Below are 11977 nucleotides of genomic sequence, written 5' to 3' on the forward strand. Positions count from 1 at the left end.
ATTACCGTACCACTCTGGTGCGGATCTTACTCTGGTTGATCTACGAGGTTCAGTAGTAACTTGATCTGAAGTTTCAGGATCATTATCACTAGCTTCCTCACTAATTGGTGTAGGTGTCACAGAAACTGGTTTTTGTGATGTACTACTTTCCAATAAGGGAGCAGGTACAGTTACCTCATCAAGTTCTACTTTTCTCCTACTCACTTCTTTTGAGAGAAACTCCTTCTCTAGAAAAACTCTGAATTTAGCAACAGAAGTCTTGCCTTCGGATCTGTGATAGAAGGTGTACCCAACAGTCTCCTTTGGGTATCCTATGAAGACACATTTCTCCGATTTGGGTTCGAGCTTATCAGGTTGAAGCTTTTTCACATAAGCATCGCAACCCCAAACTTTCAGAAACGACAACTTTGGTTTCTTGCCAAACCACAGTTCATAAGGCGTCGTCTCAACGGATTTCGATGGTGTCCTATTTAACATGAATGCATCCGTCTCTAAAGCATAACCCCAAAACGATAGCGGTAAATCAGTAAGAGACATCATAGATCGCACCATATCTAATAAAGTACGATTACGACGTTCGGACACACCATTACGCTATGGTGTTCCGGGTGGCGTGAGTTGCAAAACTATTCCGCATTGTTTCAAATGTAGACCAAACCCGTAACTCAAATATTCTCCTCCACGATCAGATCGTAGAAACTTTATTTTCTTGTTACGATGATTTTCAACTTCACTCTGAAATTCTTTGAACTTTCCAAATGTTTCAGACTTATGTTTCATTAAGTAGATATACCCATATCTGCTTAAATCATCTGTGAAGGTGAGAAAATAACGATATCCGCCACGAGTCTCAACATTCATTGGACCACATACATCTATATGTATGATTTCCAACAAATCCGTTGCTCTCTCCATAGTACCGGAGAACGGTGTTTTAGTCATCTTACCCATGAGGCACGGTTCGCAAGTACCAAGTGATTCATAATCAAGTGGTTCCAAAAGTCCATCAGTATGGAGTTTTCTTCATGCGCTTTACACCGATATGACCTAAATGGTAGTGCCACAAATAAGTTGCACTATCATTATCAACTCTGCATCTTTTGATTTCAACATTATGAATATGTGTATCACTACTATCGAGATTCATCAAAAATAGACCACTCTTCAAGGGTGCATGACCATAAAAGATATTACTCATATAAATAGAACAACCATTATTCTCTGATTTAAATGAATAACCGTCTCGCATCAAACAAGATCCAGATATAATGTTCATGCTCAACGCTGGCACCAAATAATAATTATTTAGGTCTAATACTAATCCCGAAGGTAGATGTAGAGGTAGCGTGCCGACCGTGATCACATCGACTTTGGAACCATTTCCCACGCGCATCGTCACCTCGTCCTTAGCCAATCTTCGCTTAATCCGTAGCCCCTGTTTCGAGTTGCAAATGTTAGCAACAGAACCAGTATCAAATACCCAGGTGCTACTGCGAGCATTAGTAAGGAACACATCAATAACATGTATATCACATATACCTTTGTTCACTTTGCCATCCTTCTTATCCGCCAAATACTTGGGGCAGTTCCGCTTCCAGTGACCAGTCTGCTTGCAGTAGAAGCACTCAGTCTCAGGCTTAGGTCCAGACTTGGGTTTCTTCTCCTGAGCAGCAACTTGTTTGCTATTGTTCTTGAAGTTCCCTTTCTTCTTTCCTTTTCCCTTTTTCTTGAAACTGGTGGTCTTATTGACCATCAACACTTGATGCTCCTTCTTGATTTCTACCTCCGCGGCTTTTAGCATCGCGAAGAGCTCAGGAATAGTGTTATTCATCCCTTGCATATTATAGTTCATCACGAAGCTTTTGTAGCTTGGTGGCAGTGATTGAAGAACTCTGTCAATGACACTATCAACAGGAAGATTAACCCCCAGTTGAGTCAAGTGATTATGATACCCAGACATTTTGAGTATATGTTCACTGACAGAACTATTCTCCTCCATCTTGCAGCTATAGAACTTATTGGAGACTTCATATCTCTCAATCCGGGCATTTGCTTGAAATATTAACTTCAACTCCTGGAACATCTCATATGCTCCATGACGTTCAAAACGTCGTTGAAGACCCGGTTCTAAGCCGTAAAGCATGGCACACTAAACTATCAAGTAGTCATCAGCTTTGCTCTGCCAGACGTTCATAACATTTGGTGTTGCTCCTGCAGCAGGCTTGGCACTTAGCGGTGCTTCCAGGACGTAATTCTTCTGTGCAGCAATGAGGATAATCCTCAAGTTACAGACCCAGTCCGTGTAATTGCTACTATCATCTTTCAACTTTGCTTTCTCAAGGAACGCATTAAAATTCAACGAAACAACAGCACGAGCCATCTATCTACAATCAAAGATAGACAAGAAAGATACTATCAGGTACTAAGTTCATGATAAATTTAAGTTCAATTAATCATATTACTTAAGAACTCCCACTTAGAAAGATATCCCTCTAATCCTCTAAGTGATCACGTGATCCAAATCAACTAAACCATGTCCGATCATCACGTGAGATGGAGTAGTATCAATGGTGAACATCAATATGTTGATCATGTCTACTATATGATTCACGCTCGACCTTTCGGTCTCCGTGTTCCGAGGCCATATCTGTTATATGCTAGGCTCGTCAAGTTTAACCTAAGTATTCCGCGTGTGCAACTGTTTTGCACCCGTTGTATTTGAACGTAGAGCCTATCACACCCGATCATCACGTGGTGTCTCAGCACAAAGAACTTTCGCAACGGTGCATACTCAGGGAGAACACTTATACTTTGATAATTTAGTGAGGGATCATCTTATAATGCTACCGTCAATCAAAGCAAGATAATATGCATAAAAGATAAACATCACATGCAATCAATATAAGTGATATGATATGGCCATCATCATCTTGTACTTGTGATCTCCATCTCCGAAGTACCGTCATGATCACCATCGTCACCAGCGCGACACCTTGATCTCCATCGTAGCATCGTTGTCGTCCTACCAATCTTATGCTTCCACGACTATCGCTACCGCTTAGTGATAAAGTAAAGCATTACAGCGCGATTGTATTGCATACAATAAAGCGACAACCATATGGCCCCTGCCAGTTGCCGGTAACTTGGTTACAAAACATGATCATCTCATACAATAAAATTTAGCATCATGTCTTGACCATATCACATCACAACATGCCCTACAAAAACAAGTTAGACGTCATCTACTTTGTTGTTGCAAGTTTTACGTTGCTGCTACGGGCTTAGCAAGAACCGTTCTTACCTACGCATCAAAACCACAACGATAGTTTGTCAAGTTGGTGTTGTTTTAACCTTCGCAAGGACCGGGCATAGTCACACTTGGTTTAACTAAAGTTGGAGAAACTGACACCTGCCAGCCACCTGTGTGCAAAGCACGTCGGTAGAACCAATCTCGCGTAAGCGTACGCGTAATGTCGGTCCGGACCGCTTCATCCAACAATACCGCCGAAACAAAGTATGACATGCTGGTAAGCAGTATGACTTATATCGTCCACAACTCACTTGTGTTCTACTCGTGCATAACATCAACGGATAAAACCTAGGCTCGGATGCCACTGTTGGGGAACATAGTAATTTCAAAAAAAATTCTACGCACACGCAAGATCATGGTGATGCATAGCAACGAGAGGGGAGAGTGTTGTCTACGTACCCTCGTAGACCGGCAACAGAAGCGTTGACACAACGTAGAGGAAGTAGTCGTACGTCTTCCCGATCCGACCGATCCAAGTACCAAATGTACGGCACCTCCGAGTTCTGCACACATTCAACTCGGTGACGTCTCTCGAGCTCCGATCCAGCAAAGTGTTGAGGGAGAGTTTCGTCAGCACGACGGCGTGATGACGGTGATGATGTTCTACTGACGCAGGGCTTCGCCTAAGCACCGCTACGATATGACCGAGGTGGAATATGGTGGAAGGGGGCACCGCACATGGCTAAGGAACGATCACGAAGATCAACTTGTGTGTCCTGGGGTGCCCCCTTGCCCCCGTATATAAAGGAGGGAGAGGGGGAGGTGCGGCCGGCCCAAGGGGTACGCCTGGAGGAGTCCTACTCCCACCGGGAGTAGGACTCCCCCCTCTTGCCTTGTTGGAAAAGGAAGGGGGAAGGGAGAAAGAGGAAAGGAGGGCGCCGCCCCCCTTCCTTGTCCTATTCGGACTAGGGGGGAGGGGGCGTGCGGCCTGCCCTGGCCGGCCCTCCTCTTCTCCCTTAGGGCCCATGTAGGCCCGATAACCCCCGGGGGGGTTCCGGTAACCCCCCGGTACTCTGGTAAAATCCCGATTTCACCCGGAACGTTTCCGATATCCAAATATAGGCTTCCAATATATCAATCTTTATGTCTCGACCATTTCGAGACTCCTCGTCATGTTTGTGATCACATCCGGGACACCGAACAACCTTCGGTACATCAAAACACAAAAACCCTAATTACGATCGTCACCGAACTTTAAGCGTGCGGACCCTACGGGTTCGAGAACTATGTAGACATGACCGAGACACGTCTCCAGTCAATAACCAATAGCGGAACCTGGATGCTCATATTGGTTCCTACATATTCTACGAAGATCTTTATCGGTCAGACCGCATAACAATATACGTTGTTCCTTTTGTCATCGATATGTTACTTGCCCGAGATTCGATCGTCGGTATCTCAATACCTAGTTCAATCTCATTACCGGCAAGTCTCTTTACTCGTTCCGTAATACATCATCCCGCAACTAACTTATTAGTTGCAATGCTTGCAAGGCTTGAGTGATGTGCATTACCGAGAGGGCCCAGAGATACCTCTCCGATAATCGGAGTGACAAATCCTAATCTCGAAATACGCCAACCCAACAAATACCTTCGGAGACACCTGTAGAGCTCCTTTATAATCACCCAGTTACATTGTGACGTTTGGTAGCACACAAAGTGTTCCTCCGGTAAACGGGAGTTGCATAATCTCATAGTCATAGGAACATATATAAGTTATGAAGAAAGCAATAGCAACAAACTAAACGATCAAGTGCTAAGCTAATGGAATGGGTCAAGTCAATCACATCATTCTCCTAATGATGTGATCCCGTTAACCAAATAACAACTCATGTCTATGGTTAGGAAACATAATCATCTTTGATCAACGAGCTAGTCAAGTAGAGGCATACTAGTGACACTCTGTTTGTCTATGTATTCACACATGTATTATGTTTCCGGTTAATACAATTCTAGCATGAATAATAAACATTTATCATGATACAAGGAAATAAGTAATAACTTTATTATTGCCTCTAGGGCATATTTCTTTCATATCTGTGGTGACAATGGGATATCACGTGATTCACTTGATGTATGTTTTGGTGATCAACTTGCGGGTTCCGCCCATGAACCTATGCATAGGGGTTGGCACACGTTTTCGTCATGATTCTCTGGTAGAAACTTTGGGGCACTCTTTGAGGTTCTATGTGTTGGTTGAATAGATGAATCTGAGATTGTGTGATGCATATCGTATAATCATACCCACGGATACTTGAGGTGACATTGTAGTATCTAGGTGACATTAGGGTTTTGGTTGATTTTTGTCTTAAGGTGTTATTCTAGTACGAACTCTAGGGCTGTTTGTGACACTTATAGGAATAGCCCAATGGATTGATTGGAAAGAATAACTTTGAGGTGGTTTCGTACCCTACCATAATCTCTTCGTTCGTTCTCCGCTATTAGTGACTTTGGAGTGACTCTTTGTTGCATGTTGAGGGATAGTTATGTGATCCAATTATGCTAGTATTGTCGAGGGAACTTACACTAGCGAAAATATGAACCCTAGGCCTTGTTTCCACACATTGCAATACCGTTTACGCTCACTTTTATTATTAGTTACCTTGCTGTTTTTATATTTTAAGATTACAAAAACCTTTATCTACTATCCATATTGCACGTGTACCACCATCTCTTCGCCGAACTAGTGCACCTATACAATTTACCATTGTATTGGGTGTGTTGGGGACACAAGAGACTCTTTGTTATTTGGTTGCAGGGTTGCTTGAGAGAGCCCATCTTCATCCTACGCCTCCTACGGATTGATAAACCTTAGGTCATCCACTTGAGGGAAATTTGCTACTGTCCTACAAACCTCTGCACTTGGAGGCCCAACAATGTCTATAAGAAGAAGGTTGTGTAGTGGACATCAGAACACAACCCCAGCTCCACCGCTAAGCCACAATGCTAACTATTCCCCCTCATGACCAACGACAATCTCCCTAGAAAGGCGTCCACATTTCCCTTAAGGAGGCTCGCGTCCTTCCACACTCTCCCCTCAACCTCTAAACGATTAATTACATATCGAGTCGAGGGGGTAGCATTGTCGAAGACAATTCCGTTTCAGTGTTTCCATAGCTCCCACAATACAAGAACCACAACCGCTCGAGTGACCTTCTTACCTAGGTTGGTCCCATCCTTATGAATGCACCATTCCCTTAGTGTTGATCAACTGGTGGGTATCCAAGATTTCTTGTCCAAAGCGAGGCACACACGATTCCACACCTCACGCGCAAAGACACACTAGTAGAATCTGGTAAATCGTCTCGTCCTCTTGGTCACAGAAAGGGCATTTTCCGTAGTTATCCAAGCCGCTTCTCGTGAGTCTGTCCGAGGTCCAACACCTATTCCGGAGGGCCAGCCAAGTGAAGAACTTGCATCTTAGGGGAGCTTTCGATTGCCATGTGAACTCGACGGCTGGCGTTATCTCTCTGCCCCAGAACCACGCTGCATATGCCTATCGTGTGGTGAACCATCCACTCTTGTCCCAAGCCCATCGGTAGGAGTCCACCTCATCTGGGTCAAGCTGGATCTCAGCAAGTTGAACCCAAAGTCTCAAGTATTCGTCCAACATTTCATTGGTGATCTCTGTCCAATGTCGAGAACCCAAGCTCCATCTATCAAACCTTGTCACACCGTGTGTGTTTTCCTTACCGATTGCTTGACTCGGGCATACAAGGCTGGGGCAGCTCCTCTAGACGATGGCCCTCCATCCATCTATCCTCACAAAAGAGTGTGGTGTTCCCGTTTCCAATCGTGGTCCAGGTAGCAGCCTTGAAAAGTTGCATTGATGCTTTTGGTACACTGATCTCAAACTCCGTCCATGGCCTAGAGGGATCTGCCGCTTCAACCAAGGCCATCTCGCTTGCAATGCCACATTCAACTAGTTGAGGTTTGGTATGCCGAGGCCACCCGCCCACCCATGGCGCGCACACGTCCTCCCAAGACACAGAATACCGGCCACCGTTACCTTCCTCCTGACCGCACCATAAGAAGCCCCGACAAATTTTTACCCCACCATAAGCATTTACCACTTTGAGAAAATAATAGTGGACCGTTGATTTTTTATTGAGTTGTGGACCTATCAGACTACACCACAATAGAAGATACCATAGGAAAGAAAAAAATTGGACAGGAGGAAGCAAAACAGTTGCAGTACACATATGCGGCATACAGGACGAAGTGATGCACTTCATAGCACATTGGTGTTTGACTGTCGGCTCTGATAAGCAATTACTTCCTCCGTTTCAAAATAGATGATTCAACTTTCTACTAACTAACTCCGTTCCAAAATAGATGACTCATCTTTGTATTAATAGTTAGTATAAAGTTAAGTCATCTATTTTGAAACAGTGGAAGTACGTGATTGTGTGCATTGTTCATGATACACATATGCGGCATACTGGACAAAGTGGCGCACTTCATAGCGCATATAATACATATATTGATACAAAATCAATTGCTAGCAGATTAGCATGTATTTAACAGACCATAAAATAGGTCCTAATTTGGTATGGTATTTGATCTATATTTAGCAATCGTTATAAGTTGATTCCAAAGGAAAAAATACAACAATCTCCAACATTTTCCCCTAATTTAGATTAGCTAAATAAGAAGCACCGTGGAACCCAACATTTGAAATTTAAAAAAAAAATCAAATTATTAAATTTCGAATAATTATGAAAAAAATACACACATACCTATGGATGTATACTACTTGTCTGTAAAGTTTCATAGAGAAATACATTTGTTTGCGAGCTAAAAAAGAAATCATATATTTCTAGTGCATGCACCATTCACTGTAGAATTACATGATTTTGTTGTTTTGTAGAACTCATATCAAAACTTATTTCGGAAGGAATTTTTACAAACATTTATTACACATCTGCAAGTACTTGTGTATTTATTTCCAGCTATTTTTTGAAACATAAAAAATGTATTTTTATTTTTATTTGAAAATTTCATGCTCCATAGAGCCCGAAAGCCAAAAAGGCCCGCTCGCGCCATGGCCGCTGTAAAGGGGGCTGCTACGGATCAGCCGGCTTATTTTAGGGGGAGATCAGCCGCCTGCCCAGCCGTCTGATTAGGCGCATGTATGTCGTTTGATCAGACCAAACGCAGCCGTCTTCCTCCTCCTTTCTTTTGTATCCACCATGCTGCAAAAAAATAGGTGACTACATCTTCGCGACCCCCAACGAAGCTCCATTGCAACCCCCGACCCGACGGCGCGGCGAAGCTCCATTGCATCCCTCGGCGGCGAGACCCGCCGGCGCGGGCGAAGCTCCATTGCAACCCCCGTCAGTGAGACAAAGCTGCAATGCAGCACCGACGACGCCGGCGAAGCTCCACTGCAACCCCCGGCGACAAGACAAAAGCTGCAACGCAGCACCGACAGCGTCGGCGAAGCTCCATTGTAGCACCAACGGGGTCCTATGCAGCACCGGCGGAGCTCCATTGCAGCCTAATGACCCCGGCGAGCACCGATGAGGCTTCATTGCAGCCCCGGTGATGCTTCAACACAACGCCGGCGAGCCCGCTAGCTGCAACACCGTCACTCGCTTGAAGCACAAGGGAGAGCGTCGGCCGCCTCCGTTGCGACAGCGCCCCGCGACCCCATTGCATCGCCGTTTGCAAACCGCCGGCACGCAACACATAGCTCCTTCCCTGTGTTGCTTTGAAGCAGGCCTCGCCGACGAGGACGCTCCACTGCTCGCGGCGACGATGGATGCGGGAGCGCTATTGGCGCGGCAACCAGTTTTGCAGCGGTGCAAACAGCGAGTTGCGCGACGGGTGCAATGGCGGTAGTAGACCTCATGGCGTGGTGCTGGGGTTGGGGCAATAATGGTGGTGGTTTGGTGGCCTGAACTAATGCCAGCGAGAGATGTGTGGAGGAAGCGAGCGGAGCAGAGGAAAGAAGGAAAGAAGAAAAGCAGCTCGGCGCGAGGAAAAATCTGTGGACATGCTTCTCGGGGAAGAGATGGGATGACGGGGACAGCTGTGGGCAGCGCCACATGGGACACGCGTCGTCCTACGGAGGCGGTTGACGCGAGAGAAGTTTCATCCGGTTTAAAACAAGGGGTGCTAGGCGTAAGTCGGCTGATGGTTCGCAGTTATAAGCCGCTTTGATAACCGTCCAATCGTGCACATCGTAGCCGGTCGCTTGCTGTCCCGCGAAACGTACTTCCCCTCAATGCATGCAGCGGCCACTCTCGCGCTCCAACACAGGAAAAACCCATGCAGCGCCCACTCGCGCTCCAAGCAGACCAACCCGCACAGCGGTAGTGGCTGCGACGCCGTCGTCGGAGTCGACGCCGCCGGAGCTGCGGTGCAGTGGTCGTTGACACCGCCGGAGCTGCGATGCAGCGGCCGTCGGAATCGACGCCGCTAGAGCTACAATGCAGCGGCCACGACACCGCCGGAGCTGCGATGCAGCGACCGTCGGAGTCGACGCCGTCGGAGCTGCTGCCATCGGAGTTGCGATGCAGCAGCGTGTTGGAGCCGACACTGCCGGAGCTGCGGCCGTCGGAGTTGTAATGCAGCGGTGCGTCGGAGTCGACGCCACTGGAGCTGCGATGCAGAGGCCGCCAGAGTTGCAATGGAGCGGCCACGACGTCGCCGGAGCTGCTATGTAGCGGTCGTCGGAGTCGACACCACCAGAGCTGCAATGCAGCGGCCAGGATGCAGCAGCCGTCGAACCTATGATGCAGCGGCCAGGACGCCGGAGCTGCTATGCAGCCGCCGTCGGAGTTGCGATGCAGCTGCCGTTGACGCTGCCGCTCATCGGGGCCTCGGGGCTGTTGGAACTTGGAACACATGGGCGTCACTAGTGGCCGTCACCTGCCCCATGGAGTAACTCGTGCGTGTTAGCAGCAGCAGCAAGTGCCGCTCGCCGTCGGAGCCTCCTCCAGCAGCAAGTGGCGGGATCTCGCAGCAAGCCGCAGCTGGGCATCGCCTCCGGCGTCTCTGTGCACACAGCTGCGTATTGCTTGCTGCCTTGTGAGATGGGGACGAGACGATAGGAAGAGAGGAAGAGGAAGGATCGAGAGAAGATGGGATAATATTTCTGCGGTTGGGAAGTGGTAAGGCCCACGCGGGACATGCGTCATAAGGAGGAGGCGGCTTACGAAGCGCGTATTATCAGCCGTTGGAAACGAAGTGATTTCCTTAAAACAATCGTTTTCCCTGTATAAAAGTACAACTTCCGGTCTATTGCTTATGCACTAGTAGTGGAAAGGTCCTAGTCAGCGCTTATGGCGCTGGATAGCAATCTGCCGCTCACTGGCCTCTCTCGCGTGGGCTGACCCAGGAAAACCCGACCTCTCCCTCGCTCAGGTATTTCCCCCTCGCTCGATAATTCCCCGGTTGACCGTTGGGCGGTTGACATCTAAAAAATCATGAATATGAAAATACAACGTAAATTTGAAAAGTCTCATGCATTTAAAAAGTTCACAATTTTTATGGAAGGGTCAAAAATTTGATAAAAAGTTCATGAATATAATTTTTTTGCAATTTAAAAAATGTTCACAATTCATTTATTTATTTACAAATATGGAATTATAAAGATGTTTATAAAAGTTGAAAATATTCAAAATTTGGAGGAAAGCTCATGTTTTTGACCACGAAATAAACAAAACAGGAAAAAAGAAAAAGAGAAACGAAAAAGAAAATATGAGGAAAAACTGAAGATAGCTGATAAAAACCACGAAATAAACAAAAATCAAACCAAAGAAAACTAAATAACCCCCCCCCCCCCCCCCCCCTCCCAAAAAAAACAGCGACCAGGCGAAGCAAGTGTTGCCAGCGATAGCGTGCGAGCAAGCAAACGCTTGAATGTGGAGAAATGGGCCGGCCCAGTACTGTAGTATCTGTAGGCAAGTCTTATTAAAATTGAAGTAATTCTCAAAATAAAATAAGGCCTCCTTTGGTTTGTAGGAATTCTATAGGCTAGGATTTGCAAAGGAGAAATTCCTTTGAAGGCCCTATGGTTTGTAGGAATGAATTTCTATTCCTATGTAGGATAGGAATCAATCTATCACATTTTGGAAGAAAAAAACATTAGCCTAAACTCAATGAAAAATTCCTATCCTATGCATCAAATGGCATCTCTTCCTCTATAGAAATTGAGATGCATGTCATCTCGCTTCCTATGATTTTCCTATTCCTATAAATTTTCTATCCTATGAACCAAGAGGCCTAAAAATAAAACTGAAGTACGAGAGGTACATAGCATTTGCGTAGGAATTTTTCCTCTAACGTACTTTTTTTTTAGAATCTCCCTCTAACGCACATTGTCTCAAATAGCTGGCGTTTCGCACAGGCGACAGTAGAGTGGGCTGGCCAACTTAACGCTAGCAGAGGCTTCTGACTTAGGAACATTTAGGGTTTCATTTAGGGCTGCAGTAGCCACCGCTGCCGCCGCCGATGGAGAATTTTGATCCCCTCGTCTTCAGCTTTCATCTTGGCGCTGAAAGGTAGGGGGACCTCGCATCTTCAAGAGTTATTTGTTCTTACTCATCGTCTAGTGATCATTGTTTTTTGAGAATAAAATTACTCCCGTTCTTTTACCGGCGTCATGAGGTTAGAGAGTTTTCTGTCCTCGCAGATCCGATTATTCGGATTTGATGAGTTT

The sequence above is a fragment of the Triticum urartu genome, chromosome 7 (assembly GCF_003073215.2).
Source record: "Triticum urartu cultivar G1812 chromosome 7, Tu2.1, whole genome shotgun sequence".
Taxonomy (NCBI): domain Eukaryota; kingdom Viridiplantae; phylum Streptophyta; class Magnoliopsida; order Poales; family Poaceae; genus Triticum; species Triticum urartu.